Source organism: Dendrobates tinctorius, unplaced genomic scaffold (assembly GCF_039654945.1).
Source record: "Dendrobates tinctorius isolate UK_male_01 unplaced genomic scaffold, ASM3965494v1 ptg000075l, whole genome shotgun sequence".
NCBI lineage: Eukaryota > Metazoa > Chordata > Amphibia > Anura > Dendrobatidae > Dendrobates > Dendrobates tinctorius.
The window spans coordinates 51,942,642-51,958,977 of NW_027361743.1; positions in this window are offsets into that span (position 1 = coordinate 51,942,642).

Sequence of the window (16,336 nt, forward strand, 5' to 3'; positions counted from 1 at the left end):
ATGATTTCCCCTAGTCTTTTTGTTAGAGATAATACTAAGGCTAGTTTCACATTTGCGCATTTGCGCACAGAGCGCATCATGCGCAAGTAAAAACGCATGCAAAAATGCGCATGCGCTTTTTTATGTGCATGCGTTCTCTAGGTGTCACATTTCACAGGAGGAAAATCCTTGAAAAATCCTTGAAACAGACTCCACCAATGGGACATCAAACAATGTTTCTTTGTGTAGGGGGTAGTTTAAACCAGTGTCTAGAAATGTTTACTCAAAAAACGCATGCTCACGAAAACGCAGACGAACGCATGTCCATGCGCACACCTGAGTTCCCATAGACTGTAATGCGTTATTTTGTCGCATTCCATGTGCAAGTGTGCACATTCATTTTTTCGACGCCTTTGAACGGACCCCAAAATGCAACATGTTGCGTCCTGCACATCTAGACGCACATCTGGAAAAAACGCATGAGCATGAAAACGCAGATGAACGCATGCAAACGCAAGGATGCGCTGCGCACAAAAACGCTAATATGAAACCAGCCTAAGGAAACCAATAAATGGTTAAGTCTGGCAGGATTCTATAAACGAGGTCAGAAAATAGGTATTGGCTGTACGCATGCTATGAAATGTAAGGAGTTTTCTTCATATCATACGGGTTTGACATACCCAATCCAAGATTTCATAAATTGCAACACCAGTTGAGTTATATAAATGTGTAGAGTATTCATAAACCATAGCTACCATTAGTAATGGCAGAAAAAGAGGCAAAAAGCATGATCATAAAATTTCTTCAAAATTCTTTACTCAATACTTAAAATAAACAAGGGAATATGCTCAAAATGCCATGATAATAAACAGACCAGAAACCATATCAGAAAATATGACAGGAAAACACCATAAAACTCATGTAATCAAAAACTTATTGTTTGATAGAGAGCAAAAATTATAATAAAATGCTTGATGTAGTAGACAGATTATGTGCAAAATTCACAATGAAAAAAGTGCTACATGCAAGGAGGTGCCAATAATTGTCTGCTGCATATAAAATGCTTGCCACCCTATTGAAAAAAGTACAGTCAAAAATTAAATGCACAAAAATCCACTATTGAGAAAATGGTGTATAATGCCACTCAAAATGAGCGTTCACTTATTTCATATGGCATCAAATAAGGATCAGGAAGTACAAAGCCATAAAATGGATAGCCTTTATTAAAGTACAAAACTATAAAATGCATAAAAGGAGATATATTTCCAATATACTAACACAAGGTACGTATGCACATATACATGTGTACAAATATGTATGAGACATTAAGATGGCACTTACAAAATGAGGAGACTTTTCAAGAACAAAGTATAGATCTGTCTCAGAGATTTTTAGCGAGAGGATACTCCAAACGCAGCATAAGAAGAGGAAAGAACAGAGCTAGTCAGGCTAATAGGGTGGACCTTCTGGTACCTAAGAAGAAAAACACTGCCAATTCTCAACAAGTGAGATTCATAGCCACGTACAATGATAGATGGCGGGAAGTTAGAGAAGTACTTGAGAAATATTCGCCATTACTCCTGACAGATAGGACCTTGGAGGGATATATTTCAAAACAGCAGTCGATCACATATAGGAGATCAGGAAATCTGAGAGACCATTTGGTGCACAGTTATCATGGTGGCCCCAAACCAGAAACAGCATTTGGCTCTAAGGGCCAGAAATGGGGCTTTTTTCCTTGTAATCAATGTGTTTCGTGTCCAAATATGGTACGGGCAACCACTTTTGTTTCCAGTGATGGCAGCAAAACGTTCACCATCACTCAACATATCACCTGCAACACAGTGGGAGTAGTTTATTATGCCATATGTCTGTGCATGAAAATTTATGTAGGGATGACCTCCAGACCGTTGAGAACTCGAATTAGGGAGCACTACAGGGATATCAAGAATGCACGTGAAATAGAAGACACCGTTACTCTCAAGCCAATACCCAGACATTTTAAAATCCATCATGAATGTAATCCCAAGCTGTTGAAAGTGATGGGAATTGATAGAGTTTATGTTGATCAGAGAGGTGGAAATATGATGAAAAGATTAGCACAAATGGAGGCTCAATGGATTTATAGAATAGGTTCAGTACAACCAAGAGGTCTTAACAAGGTCTTGAGCTTTGTCCCCTTCCTTTAAAGTGGTCTTGATTGTGGTAGGTGTTTTTAAGAATTTTAATACTTTTCATATACCCTTTAGATTTTTGTACATTACTTATGGGCTATATGGAATGGAGAGGATGGAGGAATACGAGTGTTATGATGGATTACTTGTAGGCAGTGTTGAGCGATACCTTCCGATATCGGGAAATATCGGATCGGATCAGATCGATACCCAAAAAGTATAGGATATCGCCGATTACGATACGGGAAACCAATGCAAGTCAATGGGACAGAAATATCGGAATTAAAATAAACCCTTTCTTTCCTTGTAGGTTAATTCTACATGAAGGAAAACAGCTAAGAATAATGTAGAATGTATTGGGGGAGGTGGAGGAGACAATAAAGGCATAGAGGTTTAGCCCAATCAAATGGAATAGCAGGAATCAATTTTTTTTAAGACGTTCGGAGTTGCAAAGATATTGACTATGTTAAAGGGGTTGTGTAGCAATAGAGGGAGAAGTTCAGAAAAGGCACATGTTGGCGGAGTGTTGGAATGGAGTGCTTCATCTAGCTTGGAGGTTGACTGAGCCCCATGCACAACAGACTGTGAGTAAAGCTTTGGAACTACATGCCCTGGTGTCCTCCAGTTATTCCTGCGCCAACACACTCAGCACTGCTACATCTCTGTGCCTGGTGCTGTACCATATACGTCTCTTCACTACCTCTCCATCTACACTGCCCTGGGACTACAGCCCTACCTGTGGAGGGCCACAACATCAAAGCTTCGCCACACCATCTGTCCCAGAGGATCTGTCTGCAGCGTCGGCTTAACATCTTCATTGCCGAACACCACAGGTGGCGTCACGAATCATTCACTCATAAACTTCAATCATCATCCACACGTTCAACATTCCCCTTTTACAATGGACGCCCAGGGCCACGGACCGGGTCACAGCTACCGTGACATCTCCCATTGAAACCAATGGGCCCGGTACCGAGTACCCCACCAGCCCTGGCGGGCGATCCAACTTGGCGGAAATACATAACAGAGCAGGTTGTCTGGGCTTTTCACATAATCTCAGTGCATATCTAGGCTGCAGAATGCTGACAATAAGTAATTTACCTTCTGTGGCTAGTCTGCACGGTTTCCAAGATATCATCTCTTGCTTCTAAGATAAACGTCCGGGGGGGGGGTGTTCTGGCATTGAAATGAGAACTGGTCGTTTCCTCCTCCCTCACTAGTTTCACTTTCCATAGATCACTGTTCAGCGCGTGTCTGGGGGAGGAGCAGCTGGGTGGTCTGCTCGCAGCCAATCACAGCCATGCTATTAGTTAACATGCCTACATGCCTAACAGGATGTGCCCACACTTCTTAGGATTCCTCATTGGCTGAATCAAATCAAACTGGCTCATAGCATTATGGGAACTTCCGATTCCGGTATTCGATATGCAAAAAGTATCGGAACTCAGTATTGGAATTCCGATACCGCGAATATCGGCCGATACCCTATATTTGCAGTATCGGAATGCTCAACACTACTTGTAGGACTACGCTCTGCCATCAAACTTTCCTATTTATGGACGGAGGAGGAATCGTGAGGGGACTCTCATCTATGGACCTATAAGGAAGAATATGACAACTATGGTGCATTATTTTATGTATTTTGTGCATTTCCAGGTACATGGATATAAGCACCTTATTTGGATCCTCATGGACAAAATTTAGTCCTTTTGCTATGACAATGTATTCTCCCCATAAAGTATTAGGATACATCATAGTATATATTGTATATTGTAAGGATATTATACTCTCTGAGATATATATAATTTTAGTACTCTGTGAATATATACTAATCCACTTTGCATGAGATGGCAGTTGATATCTGTATATTTGTTATGATCATTGTTACTGATTAGGAGTTGCTTTTTATAGCAGCAATCATTTTCATGGATTAATATATTTGTTTACTATACTGTATATTATGTATACCTTTACTGTATGTATTTCTCCTCTTTTCTTTTATTTTATGGATTTCATAGCATATTTTAGTGCCTCTCATTATAGGGGATACCTTTTGCAGCTGATTTAGTTTTATTTTATGGGGTTTGTATGGTATTTGCTTTTGATTCTCACTGCAGCACTATATGATATTATTATATATCACTTGCATTCTTATTCAAGTTATTAATATATAGTTTGTCACTATGACATGATATAAACACTCCTATGTTTATTTTGATTATCTGCAGTTCACATATTGATATTACTATATCATTAGTTTTTATACACTTCTTTATACACTTTTTCACATGTTTGATCACGTTCGCATTTTCCTTTTTTCACTAACATCAGCCTCATTGTCAGCTGCACAGTATAGATTTGATCCTTCCCCTTGTTCCTGGGCACTCATTGTGCAGGCATGTTCGTACGGCCTGCTGATGCAGCTCCTCTGTCTTTACACGTAGGACGGGGGAGTGGCAAGGCGGCTGACGACGTTGTCTCGCGATGAGGTGCGTTACTGTGGAGACGCGTCCTGCTCGGCGTGACACTGCTTCCTCCCCGTTCTAACTTGTGGGATGGGGGAGTGGCAGAGCGGTGGGCGGGCGCGCTATATGGTGGCGTCACACCATTTGATTAGGAATGTTCATTCACTTGCTGCATGAAAAGCTGCTATCTCATTATGTTGCTGCATATAAAACGCTAGTCATCTATGGGCATTATGATCTCCTGAACTTACATATGTTACAGGTACTGGTCTGGTCTATCACAGCCACCCCGACAGCACTGTTTCGCCTCACAGGCTTCTTCATTCAGGGGCATGTGTGTTCTATGGAATGCACGGTCTTAAATACCCCTCTCCACAGCTGACCGCAATGTCGGTGTCATAGGCTTCTTACTGCGCATGTTTTGGTCCGCAGACTTCCTCCATGTAAAGTGACTTCCTGCTCATCGCGCTTGGAACGTGAGTGTAAACACTACACGTTACTATGGAGAGCAAGGCAGGAAATCACGAGGCTATCATGACCAGCGCATGCGCTACAGCCCGGTGTCGAGATCGCTATAGCAGCCACTATATATAAGCGGAAAAACCTGTACATACATATTGGCCTATGAAAAATTACAATAATACAAAAACAACATATCCACATATAATGTTAAATATATGAATAATTGCAATAACAAAAACAATGCTAAAGTGATTTACGTGCACCATAAAGACTATATACTACAATATCAAAAATGTCATACATAATGTATACACATATATATATATATATATATATATATATATATTACAATTACATGCTGTTAGAATCATGTGGGAATAGTGGATGAGGGCAGGTATATCTCGCCCAGATTCCTTTCCTATGTGGCCTAGTCTGGTCAGTATCGCACCTGCTTGCTAATGAATAATGGGAGGTGGATATAAAAGGATGCCAGGTGGTTGTGTGAGTGTCTCAGCCTGGGAACACAGAGAGCCTGTCTGTGTGAGAGACACACGTGAGTGAGAGCAGTGCCCACTGCAACTGTGGTTTGGCTGGACGGGAGAAGCTCGCCAGTTGGTAGTTAGGTTGTACTTTGTTTAGTTAGTGCCGGACAGGCAAGGATTTGTTTTATGTTTTATTTCTTTATGCATTGCTTTCACCATTAATAAACCTGACCCAGTGTCAGTTATACCCGAATCCCAGCTCTGCGCCTCAGTTTCATGCTGAACGCACGTGACTTTTGACCCCAGCAAAGGCGATCCCGGAGTGTTTTATCACATTGTGGTGGAGAATGCGGGCATCACGTTGCAAGCATGAGCATGGAGGACGTGGTGAAAGCGCTGGTACAGTTCACCGCCGTCCAGCAAGAAGCTAATCGGGTGATGATGGCCCAGCTGAAGGAGTTGGTGGACATGACAGTTACCGATCGTTCGCTTCTCCAGCAGGTGGCGCAGCGCTTGGCAAGCTTACCTGAGCTTAACCTGGAAGCCGAGTCGAGAGTGATTCACGTGAGTCGGTACTGGCAGAAAATGACGACCGAAGATGACGTCGAGGCATACCTGACCACGTTTGAACGGACGGCGGTGCGAGAAAAATGGCCGAAGGCACGATGGGCCGGCCTGATTGCCCCGTTTCTCTCCGGTGAGGCCCAAAAGGCTTATTATGACTTAGAGCCTGAAGCCGCGCAGGACTTTGACAAATTGAAAGCCGAGATCTTGGCCCGGCTGGGAGTGACGACCGCTGTCCGTACACAGAGAGTGCATCAATGGACTTATTAGCCGGATAAACCACCGCGGTCACAGATGTTCGACCTGATCCACGTGACGAAGAAGTGGCTACAACCCGAGGTGCTGACAGCGCCAGAGATAATCCAGAGAGTCGTCATGGACAAGTACCTGAGAGCTCTACCGCCAGCCCTGAGGAAGTGGGTAAGCCATGGAAATCCTACGACGGCAGATCAACTGGTGGATCTGGTTGAACGTTACTCCGTGGCGGAAGGACTCCGAGACAACGTTACCCCACCTCGTACTTCATCATCTCCACGTGGAACCGGTAAGACTGTTCCAGGGAGTAGGGGAGATTGAAAAATCCCTAAGACAGTGGGGGAGTAAAATGGGACTGCCCGCACTGAGAGGCCGAGAGTAACGAACTATGGTCTAAGCAAGGGGCCCGATAGGTGTTTCCGCTGCCAAGAGATGGGACATATTGCTGCGAACTGTCCGGTCACTACTGAACCCATGCAGTGCGACGTCATGTCTATGGTTGCACGGGTAGTGAGTGTGAATGCCGGTCAAAAGGATGCGGAAAAACACTTGTGTGATTTAACTGTTGACGGCAAAAATGTGGTGGCATTGTTAGACTCGGGAAGTGTGGTGACTCTGGTGAAGGCCAGTCTGGTGTCAGCCCCGACTGGACCATCAGACAAATTTTCTGTAACGTGTGTGCATGGAGACACCTGTTCGTACCTCACCACGGTCATATGCATTACTACTTCCTATGGGTCTGTGCAACATAAAGTGGGACTCGTCCCGGCGTTATTGCATGATGTTATCCTGGGCCGGGATTTTCCCCACTTCTGGCAATTGTGGGAGAATCAGTTGATGCCCTTGGGTAATCGTGTACATGATTCTTCTCCCAGGGCGCGTGGGGGTCCCGAACCCCTGGAAGAGGTCTCCCCGGAAGACTCGGGGGAAGAGTCTGCGGGAAATGACCTGCAGTTCCCGTTTTCAGTCATGGCGGGTGATACGGAGGAGACCGGGGAAGAGGAGGAGGCCGACAGCCGTCCACCTCCCCATTTGCCGGATTTGGAAGTTCAGAAAGATGACTTCCAAAGCGAGCAAATAAAGGATCCTACCCTTTCTCAGGCTAGGACAAATGTAAAATTGATAAACGGGGTACCCGTAGAACCTGGCTCTAGGCTGGCATATCCTTACATGGTTCTGGAGAATGATTTACTCTATCAGATAGAGAAAAAGGGGGAAGGTATGGTGCAACTATTAGTCGTGCCAAAACCCTACCGGCGGCAGGTGCTGGACCTGGCCCACGAACATGTGATGGGAGGTCACCTGGGAGTCCAGAAAACCACCGAAAGGATATTACACTGTTTTGTTTGGCCAGGCATGCATCACGATATTCGTGTATATTGTGAGTCTTGTCCTGACTGCCAAGCCTCTGCACCTAAGCCCCGGATCTGTAGCCCTTTGGTACCCCTACCTATTATTGAAGTCCCGTTTGAGAGGATTGGGATGGATTTAGTTGGACCCCTTCCACGGTCTGCACGTGGACACCAACATATCCTGGTCATCTTGGATTATGCCACTCGTTACCCGGAGGCCACCGGGTACGTAACACGGCCACCAAGACGATTGCCAAGGAACTGGTGCATGTGTTTAGTCGGGTCGGTATACCAAAACAGATACTCACCGACCAGGGGACCCCCTTTATGTCCAGGGTAATGAAGGAGCTCTGCCGATTGTTACAAATCGAACCGTTACGCACATCCGTGTATCATCCTCAAACAGACGGGTTGGTCGAACGGTTCAATAAAACTCTGAAGCAGATGCTGAGAAAGGTGATAGACAAGGATGGGAAGAACTGGGACTATTTACTTCCATATTTGCTTTTTGCCATCAGGGAAGTACCCCAGTCTTCCACGGGATTCTCGCCTTTCGAGTTATTGTACGCCCGACGTCCTCGCGGACTGTTAGACGTTGCAAAAGAAACCTGGGAGGGTCAGGTCACTCCGTTTAAAACGGTGATAGATCACGTCACACAAATGCAGGACCGTATTGCGGCTATTATGCCTATAGTCAAAGAACACATGATGCAGGCTCAAGGAGCCCAAAAAAGAATCTATGATAGGGGCGCCAAGATCCGTACGTTTGCACCCGGAGATAGGGTGTTGATCCTGGTTCCCACGGTGGACAGTAAGTTCCTGGCAAAGTGGCAGGGCCCCTTTGAGATTAAGGAAAGAGTTGGTGAAGTAAACTACAAAGTATACCAGGCAGGTAAGCGGAAACCTGAACAGATTTATCATGTAAATCTGATAAAACCCTGGAAAGATCGGTCTGCCTTGTCAGCGGAGCTGGCCCGTCCCGTCTGCTTGCATTCCGTACCGGAGGTACGGGTTGCAGAGACTCTCTCGGAGCGGCAAAAGACTGAGGTCAGGCAGTTTCTACTTCACAACCAAAAGTTTTTCTCAGAAAAACCCGGGCAGACTACGCTAATGAAACATGACATCGTAACGGAACCTGGTGTCACAGTTCACGTAAAGCCCTACCGAATCCCGGAAGCGCGCCGTGAAGCCGTTTCCCGAGAAGTGAAGGCAATTAGTTAGGAGTCATTGAGGAATCGCACAGTGCGTGGTCCAGCCCGATTGTGCTAATTCCTAAACCGGACGGCACCATCCGGTTCTGCAATGACTTCAGGAAACTGAATGCGGTCTCAAAATTTGATGCCTATCCTATGCCCCGGGTCGACGAGTTAATAGATCGGTTAGGAAAAGCCCGGTATATTACGACCCTAGATCTAACAAAGGGGTATTGGCAGATCCCTCTGGCTGAGGCTGCCAGAGAAAAGACGGCATTTGCTACGCCGGAAGGTTTATTTCAGTATGTGTATATGCCGTTTGGACTGCACGGGGCACCGGCGACCTTCCAGAGACTGATGGATCGAGTCCTGAGGCCACATAGGCGGTACGCTTCGGCCTATTTGGATGACATTGTCATTTACAGCTTGGACTGGGAGACTCATCTCCAGAAAGTACAAGCTGTGATTGATGACCTGTGGGAGGCAGGTCTAACCGCGAACCCCAAGAAATGTCACATCGGGCTAGAAGAAGCCCGGTATTTGGGGTATGTAATTGGGAGGGGTGTTGTTAAACCCCAGGTTGATAAGATTCAGGCGGTTCAGGACTGGCCACAACCTGTCAACAAGAAGCAGGTGCAAGCCTTCCTGGGGATCGCCGGCTATTATCGCCGGTTCATACCCAATTTTGCAGCCATCGCTACCCCCCTGACAGATTTTACAAAAGGGAAAGACTCCGTCATGATTAATTGGAGTTTAGCGGCTGAAGAAGCCTTCCATAGCCTAAAACGGGCACTTTGCTCTCAGCCCGTACTGGTGACTCCGGACTTCCGCAGCGAGTTTGTAGTACAAACGGATGCCTCTGATTCCGGTATCGGGGCAGTACTCTCACAAGTGAGGGACGGAGTGGAACACCCAGTCCTCTATCTCAGCAGGAAGCTGAATAAACACGAGCAAAGGTATGCAGTCGTAGAAAAAGAGTGCCTCGCCATTAAGTGGGCTCTAGAGGCCCTCAAATATTACCTGGTGGGCCGAAAGTTCAGGCTGATCACGGACCATGCCCCTCTCAAGTGGATGCACTTGAACAAGGAACGGAATAGTCGGGTGACCCGGTGGTTCCTTGCCCTGCAGGCCTACACTTTTACGATGGAGCACCGCCCAGGGGTACAGATGGGAAATGCAGATGCCCTGTCCCGAGTGCACTGTTTGGCGGGTGTCATTGCTCGACCGGAGAGGTCTGAGCAGAGGGGGGGGATATGTGAGAATCATGTGGGAATAGTGGATGAGGGCAGGTATATCTCGCCCAGATTCCTTTCCTATGTGGCCTAGTCTGGTCAGTATCGCACCTGCTTGCTAATGAATAATGGGAGATGGATATAAAAGGATGCCAGGTGGTTGTGTGAGTGTCTCAGCCTGGAAACACAGAGAGCCTGTCTGTGTGAGAGACACACGTGAGTGAGAGCAGTGCCCACTGCAACTGTGGTTTGGCTGGACGGGAGAAGCCCGCCAGTTGGTAGTTAGGTTGTACTTTGTTTAGTTAGTGCCGGACAGGCAAGGATTTGTTTTATGTTTTATTTCTTTATGCATTGGTTTCACCATTAATAAACCTGACCCAGTGTCAGTTATACCCGAATCCCAGCTCTGCGCCTGAGTTTCATGCTGAACGCACGTGACCTTTGACCCCAGCAAAGGCGATCCCGGAGTGTTTTATCACAATGCCTATACTTACATAATGCAATTGCAATATAACCTTACAGCTTAATGTGAAAAATTCCTCCTAATTAATATGTGCATATATACACAATAAAAACTACATTACTGCATAATTAATATATTGCATGTAATCAATTAATTTTTACATACAAAAAGTGCTAACAATAGTCCCATGTGTACAGATTATTTATAGACACCAAATTTTTTTTTTTTTTGGCAGCAGGCAACTATTGGCACCTCCTTGCATGTAGCACTTTTTTCAGTGTGAATTTTGCACATAATCTGTCTATTACATCAAGCATTTTATTATAATTTTTGCTATCTATCAAACAATAAGTTTTTGATTACATGAGTTTTATGGTGTTTTCCTGTCATACTTTCTGATATGGTTTCTGGTCTGTTTATTATCATGGCATTTTGAGCATATTCCCTATTCCCATGCTTTTTGCCTCTTTTTCTGCCATTACTAATGGTAGTTATGGTTTATGAATAACTTTTGTGGTGGTAGTTATACATCTTGGACATTTTTTTGATAGGTATAAATGTGTAGAGTGTAAGGTCCAGTATACTGGTTGTACAATCGGTCCCTTGAAACGTAGAATCAGGAGCCATCTCTCTGATTCTACAGGTGAATTGAAAATAAATGTTTCAGCCATCTCAACACACTTTGCGGTAATGCATGGTGGGAATACTGCTGCATTTCGATTTTGCGGCATAGAGAAGGTCAGATGCCCGATTCGAAGTGGAGACTATAGAGGAAAGGTTCTGAATCATGAAACATTCTGAATGTTTAATTTAGTTACTAGACATCCAGATGGTTTGAATATTAGGAGGGATTTAATCCTTCAATTATAATTGAATATAATTAATAAAAATTGCATTGAATTATAGTTACCTGATATTTATCCATTAAAACCTTTAAGTTGAGCCTTTCTATAAACAACTTTTTCTGATTTATATCCCACATGCCTGAAAACTGTCTATGCACCAGTTTCATTTAAAATGTTGTATATTATACTGACCAGGTTTTGGAATTAGGCCGGGGTCACACTAACCGAAGATAAATGCGGTCCGTACTTTCCATGCGTAATACGGAGAAATGTCCCCTAAATAGTGATCCGTATGTCATCCGTAATCAAGGTGTGGTCCCGTTTTTTGTGCATGTAAGCATCCGTACGCCGAGATTTTCTTGCAGGCTTGCAAAATGGACATATAATGGAGCCCAATTACAGGTTAAAACCAAAACAAAAGAATAGATATATACACGTAGAATACATACATACATGTCATTGAGACTGCTAGGCATCGGGTTCCTGCAGTGGTTCAACAGGAATCCAGAGCCTCACATTTTGCGGTCTCCCATTGTCTTTTGACCACAGAGGAGATTGCTCAGCAATCCTAGCTTCCCAGACGCTCTGCCCAGACCTTCTTTGTGGGGCTGGCTATTGCTGCCACCTTTGGGTCAGCAATGGCAATGCAGGCTGCTCAGCAGCAAATCACTCCAGAGGCTGTCCTTCTGTCACTCCACTGAGCATGCTCACGAGACGATCTCCCATTGGAGATCGGGAGCCATATGTCCAGGTCCTTCTCCAGATCTGATTGGTCCATCTCAGGGATCTGGAAGCTTCTGAAAGGTCCTGGCTATAAAATGCTCGCATGGCCGCTCGGCCATGCGCTAGTATAGACTCTTCTTGCTAGATGTGTGAATGGTGATGGATGTATGATTCTGGTGACTGACTTATTAAGATTCCCCTCCCTCTGATATTAGGCATGTGGATAGGGAACTATAGAAAGAGTCAGCGCCAGTCAGTGGCAAACCTAAGGCCACTGTGCACACCGCACCTCTACACTAGCGTCCGGTGGTGTCACGTCTCTCTCAGCACTATCGCAAAGTGGTTGTGTCTGCCGTTGCGTTGCATTCAGCAGCATTTACCGGCGTCCGCAGTAGTGCCGCCGCCCGCATGGTAGGTCTAGATGGACACCGTCCCCTGTCTTGGACCCGTGTCCTGTGACCTGATACCGTGCGTGCAATTTCGCTGAGACCTGTGAGTCTAACAGGCTCGGTGTTTATGTTTATGTTACAGCGCCTCTGTGAGTTAACAGAGTCCGCTCTGCGCACATTGGGTGACGTAGAACCCGTGCACATTATACCGCCATATAGCGCGTCTGCCATTGTCTAGCAGCGGTTTTAACACCTACTGCACGGTGGACCCCGGGCGGCGAACGCACTTTCTATTATTTAATATTTAGTGCGTTCCGCTGTCCCTAACATTATACTAGCGCCAGGGTCTGGCTAGTAATCGCGGACCAGCAGCAGCTATTGCAGTACATTCGCCAGCTGGAGGGCAGGTTGGCGACTCTTGAGAGCTCCGCCTCAGCTGCAAAGGTTACTGAGGCTGCTGCACAGGCAGTCACAGAGGCTGTCTCGCGTCTGTCCACGCCTGCGCCGACACTATCCCGCCTCCCGTTGCCCGATAAATTTTCTGATGACAGCACCTCCTGTAGGGGTTTCGTGAGCCAGTGCTCTATCCAGCTTGAGTTACTGGACGCGCGATTCCCTACAGAGCGGGCTAAGGTGGGGTTTATTATTTCCCTTCTTTCGGGCAGGGCGTTGGTGTGGGCCATGCCACTGTGGGAGCGTGGTGACCCTGTGGTTCGGACCGCTGCTCAGTTCCTAACATCTCTGAAGCAGGTCTTTTTGGGGCCACGAGTCACTCACGACACCTCTCTCCAGCTACTAGCATTAACACAGGGATCTGTTATGAATGGGTCACCGAGGAGGAAAACAAGACCAAGCCAAGTCACAGAAAACCAGAGAGGTTGGTAACTACATGGATTGCAGACCCCTGATCCTAACCACACAACTAACAGCAGCCATGGAGCGTACCTACGATGATTCTAGACGCCTCGTCACAGCCGGAGGGCTGAATAAGCCTAAAGCAAGAAAAGGGGAAATCTAAAACTGCCCCAGAGCAGACCCCAAAGGAATAGACAGCCCCCACACATGTATTGACGGTGAGACAAGATGAAAACACGAACAGAGGTAGGAAAATAGGCTGAGCAAATGATGGGGCCCACACTAGCTAGAAAGGACAGGAAAGGAGAGATACTGTCTGCAATCACGCCAAAAAAACCCTGCAAAAATGTCCAACACTTCTGATAGCAAAAAATACCCTGAAGTCACTAGACTTCTCCCACTATATCAGCACTCTGGCATATTCTGAGAACAGAGCAAAAAGAGGCCAATCTAATAAGGGTCAAAAAGCAAACTGGCACATACAGTGACATAAGAGTGGAAATTCAGCACAGCCCTGATATCACGCATGTGGATAGGGAACTATAGAAACAGTCAGCGCCAGTCAGTGGCAAACCTTAGGCCACTGTGCACACCGCACCTCTACACTAGCATCCGGTGGTGTCATGTCTCTCACAGCACTATCGCAAAGCGGCTGTGTCTGCCGCCGCATTGCATTCAGCATTTACCGGCGTCCGCAGTAGCGACCCCGCATGCACGGTAGGTCTAGACGTACACCGTCCCCTGTCTTGGACCCACATCCTGTGACCTGATACCGTGAGTGCAATTTCGCTGAGACCTGTGAGTCTAACAGGCTCGGTGTTTATGTTTATGTTACAGCGTCTCTGTGAGTTAACAAAGTCCACTCTGCGCACATCGGGTGACATAGAACCCGTGCGCATTACACCGCCATATAGCGCGTCTGGCCATTGTCTTGCAGCGGTTTTAACACCTACTGCACGGTGGACCCCGGGCGGCAAACGCACTTTCTATTTAATATTTAGTGCATTCCGCCATCCCTAACAGAGACACACACAAACATATATATATTTCATAGAGTTCTACACAGCAGAATAGCCGCTAATTCAATTGCCGGCTTCTGTAAAATCAATACAAAACCCGACATGAAATGACACATGCTTTACATACAGTAAACCATTTCATTTCATATAATTTTTTATATGTCCCTGACTAATGATTAGATTAGGGTTTGTGTGTAAAATTTGGGATGTCTAGGTGTTAAATTAAGGGGTTAATTAGTTGGAAAAAAAATGCGTGGGCTCCCGCGGCAAAATTGCAACCAGAGAGGTAAAGCAGGTGAGTGAGGGCACCCCCAGCTACATAAATCTGCCCCCAGACACCCCAGAAAAGGCACATCTATAAGATGCGTCTTTTCTGGCACTTATCCTCTCTATTCCCATTGCCCTGTAGCGGTGGCTAATGGGTTAATATGAATGGATTAATGTCACCTTGCAATTGGAAGGTGACATTAAGCCGATTAATAATGGAGAGGTGTCAATTAGGCACTTATCCATTATTAACCCTAGACTATTAAACGGTTAAAAAACACACACAGACATTAATTAAAAATTATTTTAATGAAATAAAGACACCTATATTTTGACCATATTTATTCCTCTGCTAATCCATAAATAAACCATCGACCTGTAACAAAAATAAAACAAAAAAGCAACCATATCCTTACCTCTCCGCTGCTCGGTCAGGTCCCCACTGCAATGCATCAGAAAGGGTTAAGTGGTTTACACAGGGACCAGTGCTAATGCGACCAGCCCCATGTAAAGCATTGTCAGAATGAATTATTTCATCTCTGCGTAGCCTCCCTGGCTGCCTGTAGATGAACTAATTACCGTGGGAAAGTTTCTGCATTTTTCCCACACTCATCAGTTCACCTCAGGTCAACCAGGGGACTCCGCGCAGCCTCACTGACGTCACTGGCTGACCTGAGGTGAACTAATCAGAGCACCACATACACCAACCCCGCTTTAGGGCACGAGAATCTCATTAACACAAAACTGAAATTAAAGATTAAAGAACAACCACAAGACAGATTTCATCAAAAAAGGTATCATTGTTAGGGCAGAGTCACACTGCCGTATTTTTAGCCCGAGAATCGGATTGTAAAACTCGCACTGGCTGTCTGCTCTCCTGACCTGAGCTTGACAGCTGCATAGTAATCCATCATGCTGTCATGCTCAGGTCAGGAGAGGTGCCGGCCTGTCCGTTCAGTGCGATGCGATTATCGCAGGAGAAATACACCAGTGTGACTCTGCCCTTATCAGTATAACGGCGCCGACCTGACTCTGTAGGTTACTGTGCACAATCCTGCTGACAGGTTCCCTTTAAATTGGATGAACCAAATAAAGCCTAGAAGTCAATGCTTTTTATAGTTTGCTACTAAATCCATGTCCTGAGGATGAAGATACAGGTAAAAGTTGAATTTGTTAGGAATTCCATGTGTTGGTGCCCTTCTAATCCAGAGACAATGAATCTCCTACTGCCACAAGCTTTACATCACTATATAATCTCCAGCTTCCCATAATACATGAAATATATGACGCTCCCCTACACAGAGTGTATAAAGAGACACCAGTCCTCCAGGTGCAGATGGGATCAGAGTCCTCCTCTCCATCCATGAGCGAGGTTTAAGTTTCCAGTGCCCACATAAGCTTTTTTTTCGCATTTTTTAAGCGTTTTTACCTGCAAAAACGCTTAAAAATCGCTTAAAAGAAGCATCCCATTCATTTTAATGCATTTTGCACTTTTTGTGCATATTTATGCGTTTTTTTCCGTGAAAAAACACATCGCGGCGAAAAAACGCAGCGTGCTCATTAATTTTGCAGAAAAGTCCACGTTTTTAGCTATTTTTTTATGAGACTGGGGACGCG